The sequence below is a fragment of the Salmo salar genome, chromosome 18, assembly GCF_965601325.2.
Source record: "Salmo salar chromosome 18, fSalSal1, whole genome shotgun sequence".
NCBI lineage: Eukaryota > Metazoa > Chordata > Actinopteri > Salmoniformes > Salmonidae > Salmo > Salmo salar.
The window spans coordinates 61,972,310-61,991,359 of NC_138308.1; the positions used below are offsets into that span (position 1 = coordinate 61,972,310).

At 41.7% G+C, this 19,050-nt stretch overlaps 1 protein-coding gene across 11 annotated transcripts in view; it reads left to right on the forward strand.

Annotated features, from left to right (window-relative positions):
- Positions 1-16,462, forward strand: part of ank3b (ankyrin 3b) — a 692,976-nt gene extending 676,514 nt beyond the window's left edge. For all 11 annotated transcript variants that reach the window (XM_082965026.1, XM_082965032.1, XM_082965030.1 and 8 more), the window contains one exon: positions 9,841-16,462. The gene's annotated coding sequence lies outside the window, so the exon portion shown is untranslated. The remainder of the gene's footprint in view (positions 1-9,840) is intronic.
- Positions 16,463-19,050: the final 2,588 nt, after the last annotated feature.

Consider the following 19,050-nt stretch of genomic DNA (forward strand, 5'->3'; position numbering starts at 1 on the left):
CATCCATCTTGTAAAGCTACTCCCATCCTGGTCAAAACTCCTCCTGTGCCTACTTTAGCCTCCTATAACTGGCCTCTGATGACTAACTCGAACTGGTTAGACCAATAACCCCAGGGCGCAAGTTCCTAACCACCCTTTGTGGTAATTTCTGTCGTATGCGTCCTTTGCTGGTACTAGCCCACCCTACATCAGTTATAGGTGCTTTGAGGTTAAACATTTTCTCCTGTGCTTTCAAACCTAAGTCAGTCACATTAACGATTACTTTCAGCCATTAAAATCATCTAAGTTCTCGGTGCCATTCTTGTATCTATAACACTGGTATTCATCCGGAATTTAGGTGAACTGAGGTGGGTTGGCTGAGTACTTCAATCTGGCCAACCCCAATTCCTGTACAGTTGTCTGCTTCCCCAGGAAATTGTTTAATGTTTACCTTAAATTCTACATCTTGTTCTTCTTTGATTCCTTATTCTGTATGTCACTCATCAGTGTATTATATAGTTTATCTTCTACTTCTTCTCAATGACAACGGTATCCTATGATTAGTACCGGAAGGTGGTGGATCTGAATGTATCAGAAAGGTTACCAAAACTATGATGCAGCTTAGAGTCTCTACTCCTCCCAAAAACCGCCAACCCTCTCCTGCCCTTAGTCTCTCTGCTAGGTACCACCCCATACTCACACCTCTAGGAGCACACACAGTGATGAACGGTCGGGATAGGGAATCTTCGTTAAGGAGGTAACCCCCGGACCCTGTTGGTATCGGTTCTTCTCCTAACTCTGTGTGTGATCAGCAGTGGATATGTATACATACCTCCTTGCAGTGGGTAACGTGGACCCAAGTGACTCTCTCAGCTTTTCTAATGGCAAAGGCAGTGGTTTAACAGAACCTGGTATGGGCCTTCCCCACGGGGCTGCTTCCCGTCTTTTCTCCTCAGGGACTGGATCCACACCCAGTCTCCTGGTTGAACTGAGTGAATCACCTTCTCCTGTAATTCACCTGTTGGACACAAAATCTTGGACATACGGGTTTGGTTAACAAACAGTCTTCTCATGTGCTCTGCTAGTATTTCTTCAACTTCTATGTCTACCTGTTCTGGTATCTCTAATTCTGGCATTCTATAGGCTCTACCTGATTAGCTAAACTGTCATCCATCATTTAAAAAGATGGCTCCTAGTAAACCAACTCTAGGGATAATATCTTGACTTAATATTTTAGCTACCATAATCATGTCCACCAAGTAAGTTGGGAACACTTCTACCCATTTGCTATACTTATCTATTCTTGTTAAACACCCCTTCTTCCCCTCAATTCGGAATAGTTCAATAAGTCAATTTCCAAATGTTGGAATGGATATTCTACAATTTTTTTTTTTTTTTAAGTAATTATCCTCTAGGCCATCACTCTTTCCTAACTACTCTACTATACTTCCCTCCCCTTGATACATTGCTTAGCCTATGTATCAATATTGCTGCATATCCATACAATCTCTTTGGTAGGATAAGTAAATTATCCTTATGTCAGACCTTCTCTTGTAGGATGCCCCATTTCATTTTCCACATGTCCAATTCTCCCTGGGGCCTTCATCCTTGGCTATCATTTAACTTCTTTGGGCTAGGGGGCAGTATTTTCACATCCGGATAAAAAACGTACCCGATTTAATCTGGTTACGACTCCTGCCCAGTAACTAGAATATGCATATAATTATTGGCTTTGGATAGAAAACACCCTAAAGTTTCTAAAACTGTTTGAATGGTGTCTGAGTATAACAGAACTCCTATGGCAGGCAAAAACCTGAGAAGGTTTCATGCAGGAAGTGGCCTGTCTGACAAGGTGTTGTTGTTCTTGCTTCTGTGTATTGAAGAGTCAGGATCTTAGCTGTAACGTGACATTTCCTAGGGCTCCAATAGGCTCTCAGAGCCCGGGAAAAACCTGAACGATGACGAGGCAGCCTCAGGCTGAAACACATTATCGCCTTTTCCAAGTGGCCCATCAGAGGACAATGGAATTAGGCGCGTGCCCGATTCGACCCCGTGCAGTATTTTCCTTCGGCTGTTTAGCTAATTGCAGATTCCCGGTCGGAATATTATCGCTTTTTTACGAGAATAATGGCATATAAATTGATTTTAAACAGCGGTTGACATGCTTCAAAGTACGGTAATGGAATATTTAGAAATGTTTTGTCACGAACAAAACAACGCTGTTTGGATATAACGATGGATTATTTGGGACCAAACCAACATTTGTTATTGAAGTAGAAGTCCTGGGAGTGCATTCTGACGAAGACAACAAAGGTAAGACCATTTTTGTTATAGTAAATGGGATTTTGGTGAAGGCTAAACTTGCCGGGTGTCTAAATAGCTAGCCCTGTGATGCCGGGCTATCTACTCAGAATATTGCAAAATGTGCTTCATCCGAAAAGCTATTTTAAAATCGGACATATCGAGTGCATAGACGAGTAATGTATCTATAATTCTTCAAATAATTGTTATGCTTTTTGTGAACGTTTATCGTGAGTAATTTAGTAAATTGTTAGTAAATTCCCCGGAAGTATGCTTTTTCTGAACGTCACATGCTAATGTAAAAAGCTGGTTTTTGATATAAATATGAACTTGATTGAACAAAAAATGCATGTTTTGTATAAAATAATGTCCTAGGTGTGTCATCTGATGAAGATCATCAAAGGTTAGTGCTGCATTTAGCTGTCTTCTGGGTTTTTGTGACATTATATGCTAGCTTGAAAAATGGGTGTCTGATTATTTCTGGCTGTGTACTCTGCTGACATAATCTAATGTTTTGCTTTCGTTGTAAAGCCTTTTTGAAATTGGACAGTGTGGTTAGATTAACGAGAGTCTTGTCTTTAAATAGCTGTAAAATAGTCATATGTTTGAGAAATTGAAGTAATAGCATTTCAAAGGTTTTGAAAATCGCGCCACAGGATTCAACTGGCTGTTACGTAGGTGGGACGAATTCGTCCCGCCGGTCCCATAGAGGTTAACAATCCTCTGTCAAGTGTTTTACCTTCTTTAAGATTTATCTGTGCTGTTTTGTATGGTTTTAGATGTCCATGTGCTTGTCTGTGTAAATAGTAACTTTCTCTCCTTTCTTATTGCACCGGTTCTAGTCAATGCTACTATTTCGACCTACTGTGCAGAATAGTATCTGAGCAATGGTTCAGTGTCTAACACCTGAAACCAACTAAGCTTTCATTGCCCTTTTAGTTAGGGTAACAATTACTTTCAACAAAATGATCATATCTCCTCCTAGCGAATTTACCAAACATAAACTTAAAATCAAAACTAAAATACATGCCTGCCAATGGAGCTGATAGTCTCTCCATGAATTAATATCCTAGAGCTTAGTGAACCAAATTCTCTTCCTATCTACTCCTGCTGGCCCCCCTCCTTTCTTCCTGCTACTCCCCAACCCTCAAGGTTTCAGCAGTGCAGGGGAGGATCTCTCTGTCTGCCCTTCTATCTGTCTCCAGCTTTTTCTCATAATATGGTTGTTTCCAAATATTGACAAAATGTCTCATTGTCTCCTTGGTTGCACTCCTGAACTTTTAGAAAAATCAACCTGTCTAGATATTGCATATCTACTTAAATTTATCTCGATACCCTCAATAATCCTGGATCACCTACAGATGTCATATATCCCTGTCCTGTTGACATAAGTCTCCCATTATTAAACTTATTCACAACAAAATATAGTAATACTAGTATATCAATTCCACAGCCTTGTTGTGTTAAATCTCTTACACTGAATTCAACAACAGCTGACTTCCTAAGGAAAAATAAACGTATCTAGACAATGTAAAAAAATACCCCTGCTACTGGTCAAAATATTTTCAAATCCTATAATCAGATCAAAATGACTAATCTGATTTACTCCACCAAGAAAAATTATTTTACCCTTATTCTTCTAGGAAAATAGACTTAAGGAAGCCTACCCTTAGTCTAAGGCTTTGCCCTTTTAGTCCTATCATTGGTTCAAATTATCAATTGTGTCTAAGAACTTTAACTCCATCATAATTATCAGTTCTACAAATTCCCTTAAAATCAATATCACCAATGACCTTAAATTCACCATCCAAATGGCTTTTCAATGTGGCTGATCAGACCACACAGGAAAAGTCACCAGAGGGGTTAAAAGTCATACCACCCTTTCAGAACCGTGTTTCTTACTACATTTAACAAATTAAGGCTTAGAACTTCATCTACATTTTGTATCCCAGGTTCCCAGAACATTCCCTATCAAAAGAATTTCATGTGTTTATTAAAACTCTGAAAACAAGACACGCCCCAGTATCACACAGAAATGTGATTCTCTCTCCCATTACTGTTAGTGTCAAATAGGGTTTCTGTTCTTGTTGTACTGCCAAATCAATTGTAGCCAATTCAAAAACTTCACAATCGCTGTTTATAACTAAATTCTGAAAATCGTCCTTCCCCTCACTAGCTAGTGTCTGCTCCCCCGCTCTCCATAGTTAGTCATGCCTCCTCCTCTGAGTCTGGCTGGGGGCGCCTGACCTTCTCTTTGTATTTGTCTCGACCCCCTCTTTGGCCTCTCTTACTTCTACCACTGAACCACTATTGTTCATGTTTACAATTTCGGTAGTTGTGTTCTACTCGGTCACAATGTTTACAGGGTGTTTTACAGTCTCTGGCGAAATGTCCTGTTCTATCGCAATTAAAACACATCCTCTCTCCGTCTTTGTCAGCGCGTCTCCCTGTTTTTCCCCTTCTGTCTACAGTGTCTCTATCCACTTTTCTCAATAAGTTTGCTAAATCCTGTTTTCCTCTCTGTCTATCCCTAAACTGTCTCTGTCTACGGTTCCTTGGTGGGGCCTTACAATCCTCTGCCGTGTGGCTTCCCTCCCTGCAGTGGTTACACGGTGCTTTACACTGTCTAGCAAGGTGTCCTAGCTTGTGACAATTGAAACACTGCTTCTCTCCGTCTCTGTCAGCGTATCTCCCTGTTTTTTACCTTCTGTCTACAGAGTCTCTGCTCCCCCCCGCTATTTCTCCTAGGTTTGCTATCAGGTACTCTGTTACCCCGACAGTTACTGTTAGATGCTCTATCTCAAACGATTCACTCTTTTTACAGTTTCGACCTATTTTATTGCAGTGTTTACACAGAACCTCACATTCTCTAGCAAAATGACCCGGTTCGTTACAGTTAAAGCATCCATCTCCCCCTTTCTTTTGTCTATTCCTATCCGGACTTTGGTTATGGTAAACGAGTCTACTGAGGGCTCTGGGTTGTGCAGCACCACCAACACGCTCTCTACCCCTAGTTGTCATCTTTATCTCTCCCTCCGTTTCTATCCACTTTTTCAATAAAGTGGCTAAATCCTGTCCAGCTCCCTGTGTCTCTTCCTCTCTACCTGCCTCAGCTCCCTGAGGACCAGCATATGGGGGAGGGGGTATTGGTACGGGCGGCACTTGATGTGGTAGCCTCCGTCTCACTACCACCACCTCGTCATCTGGGTTCTCCCGCCATCCCTGGTCAGCCAGGGAGGGGTATAATTCGGGTTTAGATGGTGTCTCTGTGGGAGCCGTGGGAGTCCTCTCTGTCTGCTCCTGGCTACCCAAACATTCATTTTTAGTAATTCCCTTACTTTTGGCCCCCTCCGCTCTCTTTCTAGCTTCTGCCAGCCAAACCCGAGCAGTGTCAAGGCCCTCTGTGCGCTGCGTCTCTGTCTTACCCCCACTGACCTTATGTTGTCACACTTATCTTCGTCTTCTGACGATATTGCGAAATCGTCGTCTGAAAAGGTAGACCAAAACGCAGCAGGCATGCGGTTGTTCATTTTTGAACATTTATTCACTCCAAAACGAACACAAAAAACAACAAACAAGGGAACGAACGATCTACTGACAGTCTGCAAGGTACAAGGCTAACACAGAACAATCTCCCACAAATAACAAACACACCCTAATATATGGGACTCTCAATTAAAGGCAAATAGACAACACCTGCCTTCAACTGAGAGTCCCAACCCCAATTAACCAAACATAGAAACAGACACACTAGACTAAATATAGAATACATGAAAACCAAACAGTGCCCAAAAACCCCGGAATACTTAAATCAAATGCCCCTTCAACAAACACACCACCCCGAACCACATAAAACGAATACCCTCTGCCACGTCCTGACCAAACTACAATACCAATTAACCTTATACTGGCCAGGACATGACATATGTATTTGTTTTACCATTAATTGCAATCTTTCAACATTCAGACATCCATCAAAATTGTATTTCTTTCTCCATTTCGGCCCAAAATAAATGTTCCTCTTATCTTTTCCCAGCATAAAACGTTCATCTCCCGTCAATACCGGGATTTCCTGTTTGTTTTCGTTATTAAACCTATAATTTGGAGAATATTTATTCGCACGCTATATTTCAAATTGCTTCTATCTCATCGCTCAAAAAGGACAAACGGCTTTTATCTTGCGCCTGTTGATTCTAGCAATATGTTTTCGTCTAGAATTTGGGGAATAATTATTCGCATGCTAAATTACAAATTGCTTCTATCTCATCGCTCAAAAAGGGCAAACGGCTTTTATCTTGCGCCTGTTGATTCTAGCAATATGTTTTCGTTATTAACCTTCTATTCGCAATATAGAGTTGTTCTGCTAGAATGATTATACGTATCTATCCTAACCCGGTCTTTATCTCGCTCATAGACAAACACTGCAACCCGTTTTATTTTTAGGTTTTTACTGTCTGTCTTTTTCTCGCGATTTATTGACAGAATTCTCCTCACACGCAATCCCTCATCCCAGCATAGTTACTCTATCTGTCTCAAAACTTTATCTACAGAGGGGACTGTCGATCAGACATTAGGTCGCATACGTATGCAACTATAAACTACTTTCCAGGGGTCGTAAAGCCCTAGTTAACAGCCTATTTATCTGTTGCTTCATGTAACTGTTGACACTAATATCTGTTTCTCACTCCACCATATTAGGTCTCACTTCACCCATAGATATCAGACCTAAAGCCGTATTTAGGTACCGACTATCCCCTTATGGTTTTTTGACCCTTGTGCTACGTTATCAGGTCTCACCACAAGCCCTAGTTTAGTTTTATGCAGTGGCCACAGTTGCTCAGGGTCGATTTCGGACCCTGCCTTGTTTTCGAATTCGCCGTTTTGAATTTACAACTAATTTCTGCCTTCCATTCGCGCAGAATACTTGATTCCCTTTAAAACCGATTTTTCTCCACGCGAACTTCTGAAGCCAGATCACCAGCTATAACATTCCCGACTTTCAGCGTCTAACACCCAGAGTACATTAAAATCCTCTACTTTCACTCTTATCAATCGCTTTTGCCTTTCATTCACAACAATCGCTTTCGCCTTACACTCTCAACAATTGCTTTTGCCTTTCATTCACAACAATCGCTTTTGCCTTTCATTCACAGCAATCGCTTTTGTCTTTCATTCACAACAATCGCTTTTGCCTTTCATTCACAACAATCGCTTTTCCCTTTCATTCACAACAATCGCTTTTGTCTCTCATTCACAACAATCGCTTTTGTCTTTCACTCACAACAATCGCTTTCTCATCAAATGCCAACACCCAATTGTGTCCCTTATTCCATCATGCAATGCAGACATACAGGTGTATTTCCCATTTCATCATACAATGCAGACATACAGGTGTATTTCTCATTTCACCATACAATGCAGACACACAGGTGTATCACTCATTTCACTATGCAATGCAGACCTATAGGTATATCACTCACCCCTTATTTAATGTAATCATACAGGTGCTATTCCCCCAAAAGTATGAATAAAGTCTACTAACCTTATAATTTGCAGCTGAGGTTTTCAATGTTCGTTGAATCTCGTCACCACCTCTGTCGCGTACCAGTTTGCCACCGGCCTGTAAAGAACCCACAGAAAAGGGCCAGGTCTTTGATTTACGGATATTTCATCCGCCCGTGCACGGTTTCGGTGTCTCCTTGGAACGACAGCGGCAGTTTGAGATCCGGCTCGAATAGGACCAATTGTTAAAGGAATTTTATATCTTGATGATAATAATCAATAATCAATTCGCCTTGACTAATGCCCAAGGTTTGTAAGTCAATGGGTTATAATAATTAGGCAAGGACTCAGCTTTCTGCAAAAGGTTTCTGTAGCTTTATTCATGAGAACGTTCTGAGGTCAGGATAACAAAACAGTCATTATAGTTCTTGCTTTCTTACGCACATGCATTTACACACAAACTGTTGGTGACATGCATCCCCCATAGACTTCACACACTTGTTTATCACTATCCAGAGCTCAGCCTGTTCTTTTCCCTCAAGGTTAGGAACTCTTTGAAGCTTTTACTCCCTTGACCATCTGTCTCCTGCTGCCCCTCCTAATGGCATACACACATTTCTTTCCCTCTCCAGTGGTTCCTGGACTTTCCGGAACTAATCAGACTAATCGATCCCTACATTGATCATTACATTGATTATTCATTAAACCTGCTATATGACTAATAATTCATCATGGTTTATTGATTCATTTACCTTTATTAGATAATTCTCTTATCACTCAGCCCCATAGAGATGACCCTACTGACAACATGCTAACTCAGCCCCATAGAGATGACCCTACTAACAACATGCTAACTCAGCCCCATAGAGATGTGACCCTACTGACAACATGCTAACTCAGTCCCATAGAGATGTGACCCTACTGACAAAATTCTAACTCAGCCCCATAGAGATGTGACCCTACTGACAAAATTCTAACTCAGCCCCATAGAGATGTGACCCTACTGACAACATGCTAACTCAGCCCCATAGAGATGTGACCCTACTGACAATATGCTAACTCAGCCCCATAGAGATGTGACCCTACTGACAACATGCTAACTCAGTCCCATAGAGATGTGACCCTACTGACAACATGCTAACTCAGTCCCATAGAGATGTGACCCTAATGACAAAATGCTAACTCAGCCCCATAGAGATGTGACCCTACTGACAACATGCTAACTCAGCCCCATAGTGATGGGACCCTACTGACAACATGCTTACTCAGCCCCATATCAAAGGTGTCACATGCACAGAATACAACAGGTGTATACTGTACCTTTTCAGTCAAACCCAGATATGGTCTCATCCTAACTCTGCCCAGTCAAACCCTAATCCCACAGTGTCCTGCCCAGATATAGTCTTATCCTAACTCTGCCCAGTCAAACCCAAACCCTAATCCCACAGTGTCCTGCCCAGCTATAGTCTTATCCTAACTCTGCCCAGTCAAACCCTAACCCTAATCCCACAGTGTCCTGCCCAGATATAGTCTTATCCTAACTCTCCCCAGTCAAACCCTAATCCCACAGTGTCCTGCCCAGCTATAGTCTTATCCTAACTCTGCCCAGTCAAACCCTAATCCTAATCCCACAGTGTCCTGCCCAGATATAGTTTTATCCTAACTCTCCCCAGTCAAACCCTAATCCCACAGTGTCTTGCCCAGCTATAGTCTTATCCTAACTCTGCCCAGTCAAACCCTAATCCTAATCCCACAGTGTCCTGCCCAGATATAGTCTTATCCTAACTCTCCCCAGTCAAACCCTAATCCCACAGTGTCCTGCCCAGATATAGTCTCATCCTAACTCTCCCCAGTCAAACCCAAATCTAATCCCACAGTGTCCTGCCCAGCTATAGTCAAACCCTGACACTTTCTGAGGGCCTTGCAGTCTTGTTAGTTCAGCTGGTTGGTGCAGTTGGTTAATGAAGAGAGACATTAAACTATTCACAGCATACACAGTGGTGAGAGGTTTAAACTCACGTTGATCTAAATCACCTGTCATGTGTTTTTGATTTGCAGGTTTGTTGATGTTTCATGACTTCCTGGAAGGGAGATAACTGGAACCTTGAAGCAGGAGAACAGCCAATCAGAACGTGTGTCTGCAGCTTTCACGTTAACGCATGGTTTTTACAGCAAGACCACTTTATTTGATTTCGCATGAGCATGATGAAAAACGTACTTTTCTGTCCACAACCTGGGCTCCAGCCGTGACCTGTCGTTACCACGGTGACAGGAGAACAGGGGTGTGGTCTTGCTCCATCATGGCGTCAGGACGACAGTAGCCACACCTCCAAGCATCTTCTCGGAACCAATCAGGCACAACAGGACGTTTGATTGACAGATTAGAGAAACACTTAGAGTCACCTTCTACAAACCTTATATTTTCTGTCCTGTAGCCACACCACTGGGGTGGGTGTATAATGTGGCTGTGTTTTTTAATGATAACGGGGGGTTTGGTTGGATATAAACGACACTGTAAAACCTTCTGAAGTTAGTCACTGATAGAAAGTTCTTTCTGCTCTGGTAGGAAAGCTTCGCAAAGCATTGGAATGAAATGCAAATATTTGATTCCACCTTTATGAAAACGCTTGGGTGTTACTGCACATGTCTAATTATCAGCAGGAAATGTTTGTCAAATCAAAATGGTAGCTTGATTTTAACCTAACTCCACTGCAACTCTCAAACATCACTTCTGTGAACAATATTTCCTCAGAGTACTAATATTTTGATGCATGAGATTCACCTGGTTTGACTTAGTTTTCCTCATTTGCGAACATTGTATTATGAAATAAGGTGTTTATTTCTATCAGTCTGTCTACTCTGCTCTGGCACTGACTGTTTTAAAGAAACATGAACTCACACAGCCACCTGGGGGACAGCAGGACAGAGAGGGAACCTTCATTCTAATGCTTTATGAGGGCCCGCTGTGTAACCTGGAATATGCCTCTACTATTAAAGACCTGGAGATATGAGAACTCCCAATTTATAATGTAGACTGGCACATTGGAAAGGGTTAGAGAGCTATTACCCCAATTTATAATGTAGACTGGCACATTGGAAAGGGTTAGAGAGATATTACCCCAATTTATAACGTAGACTGGCACATTGGAAAGGGTTAGAGAGCTATTACCCCAATTTATAACGTAGACTGGCACATTGGAAAGGGTTAGAGAGGTATTACCCCAATTTATAATGTAGACTGGCACATTGGAAAGGGTTAGAGAGGTATTACCCCAATTTATAACGTAGACTGGCACATTGGAAAGGGTTAGAGAGCTATTACCCCAATTTATAATGTAGACTGGCACATTGGAAAGGGCTAGAGAGCTATTACCCCAATATATAATGTAGACTGACACATTGGAAAGGCTTAGAGTGTTTACCCCAATTTATAATGTAGACTGGCACATTGGAAAGGGTTAGAGAGGTATTACCCCAATTTATAATGTAGACTGGCACATTGGAAAGTGTTAGAGAGTGTTTACCCCAATTTATAATGTAGACTGACACATTGGAAAGGCTTCGAGTGTTTACCCCAATTTATAATGTAGACTGGCACATTGGAAAGGCTTAGAGAGTGTTTACCCCATTTTATAATGTAGACTGGCACATTGGAAAGGGTTAGAGAGGTATTACCCCAATTTATAATGTAGACTGGCACATTGGAAAGGGTTAGAGAGGTATTACCCCAATATATAATGTAGACTGGCACATTGGAAAGGCTAAGAGAGCGTTTACCCCAATTTATAATGTAGACTGGCACATTGGAAAGGGTTAGAGAGCTATTACCCCAATATATAATGTAGACTGACACATGGGAAAGGCTTAGAGCGTTTACCCCAATTTATAATGTAGACTGGCACATTGGAAAGGGTTAGAGAGCGTTTACCCCAATTTATAACGTAGACTGACACATTGGAAAGGGTTAGAGAGCATTTACCCCAATTTATAATGTAGACTGGCACATTGGAAAGGGTTAGAGAGCTATTACCCCAATTTATAATGTAGACTGGCACATTGGAAAGGCTTAGAGAGCGTTTACCCCAATTTATAATGTAGACTGGCACATTGGAAAGGGTTACAGAGGTATTACCCCAATTTATAATGTAGACTGGCACATTGGAAAGGGTTAGAGAGGTATTACCCCAATTTATAACGTAGACTGGCACATTGGAAAGGGTTAGAGAGCTATTACCCCAATTTATAATGTAGACTGGCACATTGGAAAGGGCTAGAGAGCTATTACCCCAATATATAATGTAGACTGACACATTGGAAAGGCTTAGAGTGTTTACCCCAATTTATAATGTAGACTGGCACATTGGAAAGGGTTAGAGAGGTATTATCCCAATTTATAATGTAGACTGGCACATTGGAAAGTGTTAGAGAGTGTTTACCCCAATTTATAATGTAGACTGACACATTGGAAAGGCTTCGAGTGTTTACCCCAATTTATAATGTAGACTGGCACATTGGAAAGGCTTAGAGAGTGTTTACCCCATTTTATAATGTAGACTGGCACATTGGAAAGGGTTATAGAGGTATTACCCCAATTTATAATGTAGACTGGCACATTGGAAAGGGTTAGAGAGGTATTACCCCAATTTATAATGTAGACTGGCACATTGGAAAGTGTTAGAGAGTGTTTACCCCAATTTATAATGTAGACTGACACATTGGAAAGGGTTAGAGAGGTATTACCCCAATTTATAATGTAGACTGGCACATTGGAAAGGGTTAGAGATGTATTACCCCAATTTATAATGTAGACTGGCACATTGGAAAGGGTTAGAGAGGTATTACCCCAATTTATAATGTAGACTGGCACATTGGAAAGGGTTAGAGAGGTATTACCCCAATATATAATGTAGACTGGCACATTGGAAAGGCTAAGAGAGCGTTTACCCCAATTTATAATGTAGACTGGCAAATTGGAAAGGGTTAGAGAGCTATTACCCCAATTTATAATGTAGACTGGCACATTGGAAAGGGTTAGAGAGGTATTACCCCAATATATAATGTAGACTGGCACATTGGAAAGGCTAAGAGAGCGTTTACCCCAATTTGTAATGTAGACTGGTCCATTGGAAAGGGTTAGAGAGCTATTACCCCAATTTATAATGTAGACTGGCACATTGGAAAGGCTTAGAGAGTGTTTACCCCATTTTATAATGTAGACTGGCACATTGGAAAGGGTTAGAGAGGTATTACCCCAATATATAATGTAGACTGGCACATTGGAAAGGCTAAGAGAGCGTTTACCCCAATTTATAATGTAGACTGGCACATTGGAAAGGGTTAGAGAGCTATTACCCCAATATATAATGTAGACTGACACATGGGAAAGGCTTAGAGCGTTTACCCCAATGTATAATGTAGACTGGCACATTGGAAAGGGTTAGAGAGCGTTTACCCCAATTTATAACGTAGACTGACACATTGGAAAGGGTTAGAGAGCGTTTACCCCAATTTATAATGTAGACTGGCACATTGGAAAGGGTTAGAGAGGTATTACCCCAATTTATAATGTAGACTGGCACATTGGAAAGTGTTAGAGAGTGTTTACCCCAATTTATAATGTAGACTGACACATTGGAAAGGCTTCGAGTGTTTACCCCAATTTATAATGTAGACTGGCACATTGGAAAGGCTTAGAGAGTGTTTACCCCATTTTATAATGTAGACTGGCACATTGGAAAGGGTTAGAGAGGTATTACCCCAATTTATAATGTAGACTGGCACATTGGAAAGGGTTAGAGAGGTATTACCCCAATATATAATGTAGACTGACACATGGGAAAGGCTTAGAGCGTTTACCCCAATGTATAATGTAGACTGGCACATTGGAAAGGGTTAGAGAGCGTTTACCCCAATTTATAACGTAGACTGACACATTGGAAAGGGTTAGAGAGCGTTTACCCCAATTTATAATGTAGACTGGCACATTGGAAAGGGTTAGAGAGGTATTACCCCAATTTATAATGTAGACTGGCACATTGGAAAGTGTTAGAGAGTGTTTACCCCAATTTATAATGTAGACTGACACATTGGAAAGGCTTCGAGTGTTTACCCCAATTTATAATGTAGACTGGCACATTGGAAAGGCTTAGAGAGTGTTTACCCCATTTTATAATGTAGACTGGCACATTGGAAAGGGTTAGAGAGGTATTACCCCAATTTATAATGTAGACTGGCACATTGGAAAGGGTTAGAGAGGTATTACCCCAATATATAATGTAGACTGGCACATTGGAAAGGCTAAGAGAGCGTTTACCCCAATTTATAATGTAGACTGGCACATTGGAAAGGGTTAGAGAGCTATTACCCCAATATATAATGTAGACTGACACATGGGAAAGGCTTAGAGCGTTTACCCCAATTTATAATGTAGACTGGCACATTGGAAAGGGTTAGAGAGCGTTTACCCCAATTTATAACGTAGACTGACACATTGGAAAGGGTTAGAGAGCGTTTACCCCAATTTATAATGTAGACTGGCACATTGGAAAGGGTTAGAGAGCTATTACCCCAATTTATAATGTAGACTGGCACATTGGAAAGGCTTAGAGAGCGTTTACCCCAATTTATAATGTAGACTGGCACATTGGAAAGGGTTAGAGAGCTATTACCCCAATTTATAATGTAGACTGGCACATTGGAAAGGGTTACAGAGGTATTACCCCAATTTATAATGTAGACTGGCACATTGGAAAGGGTTAGAGAGGTATTACCCCAATTTATAACGTAGACTGGCACATTGGAAAGGGTTAGAGAGCTATTACCCCAATTTATAATGTAGACTGGCACATTGGAAAGGGCTAGAGAGCTATTACCCCAATATATAATGTAGACTGACACATTGGAAAGGCTTAGAGTGTTTACCCCAATTTATAATGTAGACTGGCACATTGGAAAGGGTTAGAGAGGTATTACCCCAATTTATAATGTAGACTGGCACATTGGAAAGTGTTAGAGAGTGTTTACCCCAATTTATAATGTAGACTGACACATTGGAAAGGCTTCGAGTGTTTACCCCAATTTATAATGTAGACTGGCACATTGGAAAGGCTTAGAGAGTGTTTACCCCATTTTATAATGTAGACTGGCACATTGGAAAGGGTTATAGAGGTATTACCCCAATTTATAATGTAGACTGGCACATTGGAAAGGGTTAGAGAGGTATTACCCCAATTTATAATGTAGACTGGCACATTGGAAAGTGTTAGAGAGTGTTTACCCCAATTTATAATGTAGACTGACACATTGGAAAGGGTTAGAGAGGTATTACCCCAATTTATAATGTAGACTGGCACATTGGAAAGGGTTAGAGAGGTATTACCCCAATTTATAATGTAGACTGGCACATTGGAAAGGGTTAGAGAGGTATTACCCCAATTTATAATGTAGACTGGCACATTGGAAAGGGTTAGAGAGGTATTACCCCAATATATAATGTAGACTGGCACATTGGAAAGGATAAGAGAGCGTTTACCCCAATTTATAATGTAGACTGGCACATTGGAAAGGGTTAGAGAGCTATTACCCCAATTTATAATGTAGACTGGCACATTGGAAAGGGTTAGAGAGGTATTACCCCAATATATAATGTAGACTGGCACATTGGAAAGGCTAAGAGAGCGTTTACCCCAATTTGTAATGTAGACTGGTCCATTGGAAAGGGTTAGAGAGCTATTACCCCAATTTATAATGTAGACTGGCACATTGGAAAGGCTTAGAGAGTGTTTACCCCATTTTATAATGTAGACTGGCACATTGGAAAGGGTTAGAGAGGTATTACCCCAATATATAATGTAGACTGGCACATTGGAAAGGCTAAGAGAGCGTTTACCCCAATTTATAATGTAGACTGGCACATTGGAAAGGGTTAGAGAGCTATTACCCCAATATATAATGTAGACTGACACATGGGAAAGGCTTAGAGCGTTTACCCCAATGTATAATGTAGACTGGCACATTGGAAAGGGTTAGAGAGCGTTTACCCCAATTTATAACGTAGACTGACACATTGGAAAGGGTTAGAGAGCGTTTACCCCAATTTATAATGTAGACTGGCACATTGGAAAGGGTTAGAGAGCTATTACCCCAATTTATAATGTAGACTGGCACATTGGAAAGGCTTAGAGAGCGTTTACCCCAATTTATAATGTAGACGGCACATTGGAAAGGGTTAGAGAGGTATTACCCCAATTTATAATGTAGACTGACACATTGGAAAGGCTTAGAGAGCGTTTACCCCAATGTATAATGTAGACTGACACATTGGAAAGGCTTAGTGAGCGTTTAGTCCAATTTATAATGTAGACTGGCACATTGGAAAGGCTTAGAGAGCGTTTACCCCAATTTATAATGTAGACTGGCACATTGGAAAGGGTTAACAGTTATCATATGTATTGGCTCTAAACCAATCATTGGTCATTATTTTATCAGAATAATGTTATGTTTTTAGCCTGCTGTGGTTTAAAGGGGCATTTTGGGTTTTGGTGCCATATTTCCTTCCGTTGTATCTATTCATATGAGACCACCTAAAGCATTGATTGATGATCTGGTAACATATGTATGACAACCAACATGGATGATCCAATTCATTATTTAAGCAGAAATAAATTGTGATTAAACTGAACATATCTGAGGTTGTGTTTTCATTCATTTCTACTGTATTTTCTAAATACTTTTGGGGATTTTATTTAACAATTTGCCAAGAATGTACATGTTGCAATACAGAAGGCCATATAAAAACATCTACATACATACTGTTTGAATAGTGTTCAGTTATGAGGTTGACTGTCATTTGTAACATACACTGAGAGTACAAAACATTAGGAACACCTGCTCTTTCAATGATAGACTGACCAGGTGAATCCAGGTGAAAGCAATGATCCCTTATTGATGTCACTTGTTAAATCCATTTCAATCAGTGTAGATGAAGGGGAGGAGACAGGAAGAATTTTTAAGCCTTGAGTCAATTTTCGTATTTGTATTTATTAAGGATCCCCATTAGTTCCTGTCAAGGCAGCAGCTACTCTTCCTGGGGTTTATTATGGATCCCCATTAGTTCCTGCCAAGGCAGCAGCTACTCTTCCTGAGGGTTTATTATGGATCCCCGTTAGTTCCTGCCAAGGCAGCAGCTACTCTTCCTGAGGTTTATTATGGATCCCCGTTAGTTCCTGCCAAGGCAGCACCTACTCTTCCTGAGGGTTTATTACGGATCCCCGTTAGTTCCTGCCAAGGCAGCAGCTAATCTTCCTGAGGGTTTATTACGGATCCCCGTTAGTTCCTGCCAAGGCAGCAGCTACTCTTCCTGAGGGTTTATTACGGATCCCCGTTAGTTCCTGCCAAGGCAGCAGCTACTCTTCCTGAGGGTTTATTACGGATCCCCGTTAGTTCCTGCCAAGGCAGCATCTACTCTTCCTGAGGGTTTATTACGGATCCCCGTTAGTTCCTGCCAAGGCAGCAGCTACTCTTCCTGAGGGTTTATTACGGATCCCCGTTAGTTCCTGCCAAGGCAGCAGCTACTCTTCCTGGGGTTTATTGGTTCCTGCCAAGGCAGCAGCTACTCTTCCTGGGGTTTATTATGGATCCCCATTAGTTCCTGCCAAGGCAGCAGCTACTCTTCCTGAGGGTTTATTATGGATCCCCGTTAGTTCCTGCCAAGGCAGCAGCTACTCTTCCTGAGGTTTATTATGGATCCCCGTTAGTTCCTGCCAAGGCAGCACCTACTCTTCCTGAGGGTTTATTACGGATCCCCGTTAGTTCCTGCCAAGGCAGCAGCTAATCTTCCTGAGGGTTTATTACGGATCCCCGTTAGTTCCTGCCAAGGCAGCAGCTACTCTTCCTGAGGGTTTATTACGGATCCCCGTTAGTTCCTGCCAAGGCAGCAGCTACTCTTCCTGAGGGTTTATTACGGATCCCCGTTAGTTCCTGCCAAAGCAGCAGCTACTCTTCCTGAGGGTTTATTACGGATCCCCGTTAGTTCCTGCCAAGGCAGAAGCTACTCTTCCTGAGGGTTTATTACGGATCCCCGTTAGTTCCTGCCAAGGCAGCAGCTACTCTTCCTGAGGGTTTATTACGGATCCCCGTTAGTTCCTGCCAAGGCAGCAGCTACTCTTCCTGAGGGTTTATTACGGATCCCCGTTAGTTCCTGCCAAGGCAGCAGCTACTCTTCCTGGGGTTTATTAGTTCCTGCCAAGGCAGCAGCTACTCTTCCTGGGGTTTATTATGGATCCCCATTAGTTCCTGCCAAGGCAGCACCTACTCTTCCTGGGGTTTATTATGGATCCCCATTAGTTCCTGCCAAGGCAGCAGCTACTCTTCCAGGGGTCTAGCAACATTAAGGCAGTTATACACAATACAAATATTACATGACATTACATAACACTTTTCACAACGCACTGTGTTCCCTCAGGCCACTACTCTACTATCACATATATACAATACAACATCCATGTGTATGTGTGAGTAGGGACATGGATTGTGTATGTGTGTGTGTAGAGACATGGATTGTGTGTGTGTGTGTGTGTGTGTGTGTGTAGAGACATGGATTGTGTATGTGTGTGTGTGTAGAGACATGGATTGTGTGTGTGTGCCATTCAGAGGGTGAAGTTGTAAGGGCCATTGAGCTGGTATGGTAGCAGGCACCAGACACACTGGTTTGTGTCAATAACTGCAATGCTGCTGGGTTTTCACGCTCAAACAGTTTCCCGCGTGTAACAAGCATGAACGGTCCACCACCCAAAGGACATCCAGCCAACTTGACAGAACTGTGGGAACCTGGGCCTTAGAGTCAACATGGACCAGCATCCCTGTGGAAGTCTTTCAACACCTTGTAGAGTCCATGCCCCGACGAACTGAAGCTGTTCTGAGGGCAAAAAGGGAGTGCAACTCAATATGAGGAAGGTGTTCTTAATATTTTGTCCACTCATTGTGGATGTAGCGTTGTTATTTCTGGACCATTCATTTGAGCAGTGCCTCCTGCATTTAATAATATCCTCTTGAAGCGCTCGTCCCGCATGCGGGATCAACATCCAGCGAAAAATCATATCGCCATATTCATAACCGAACCATAGCAAAATGTAATATTTTTTTTCTTCTCAAATATAGGACTATTTTATACCGTTTTATAGATACACCTCTCCTGAATCAAACCACGTAGTTCCACAGGTGGCGACGGGGGGGGGGGGGGGTCACTGTCTACACAAACATCATCACAAC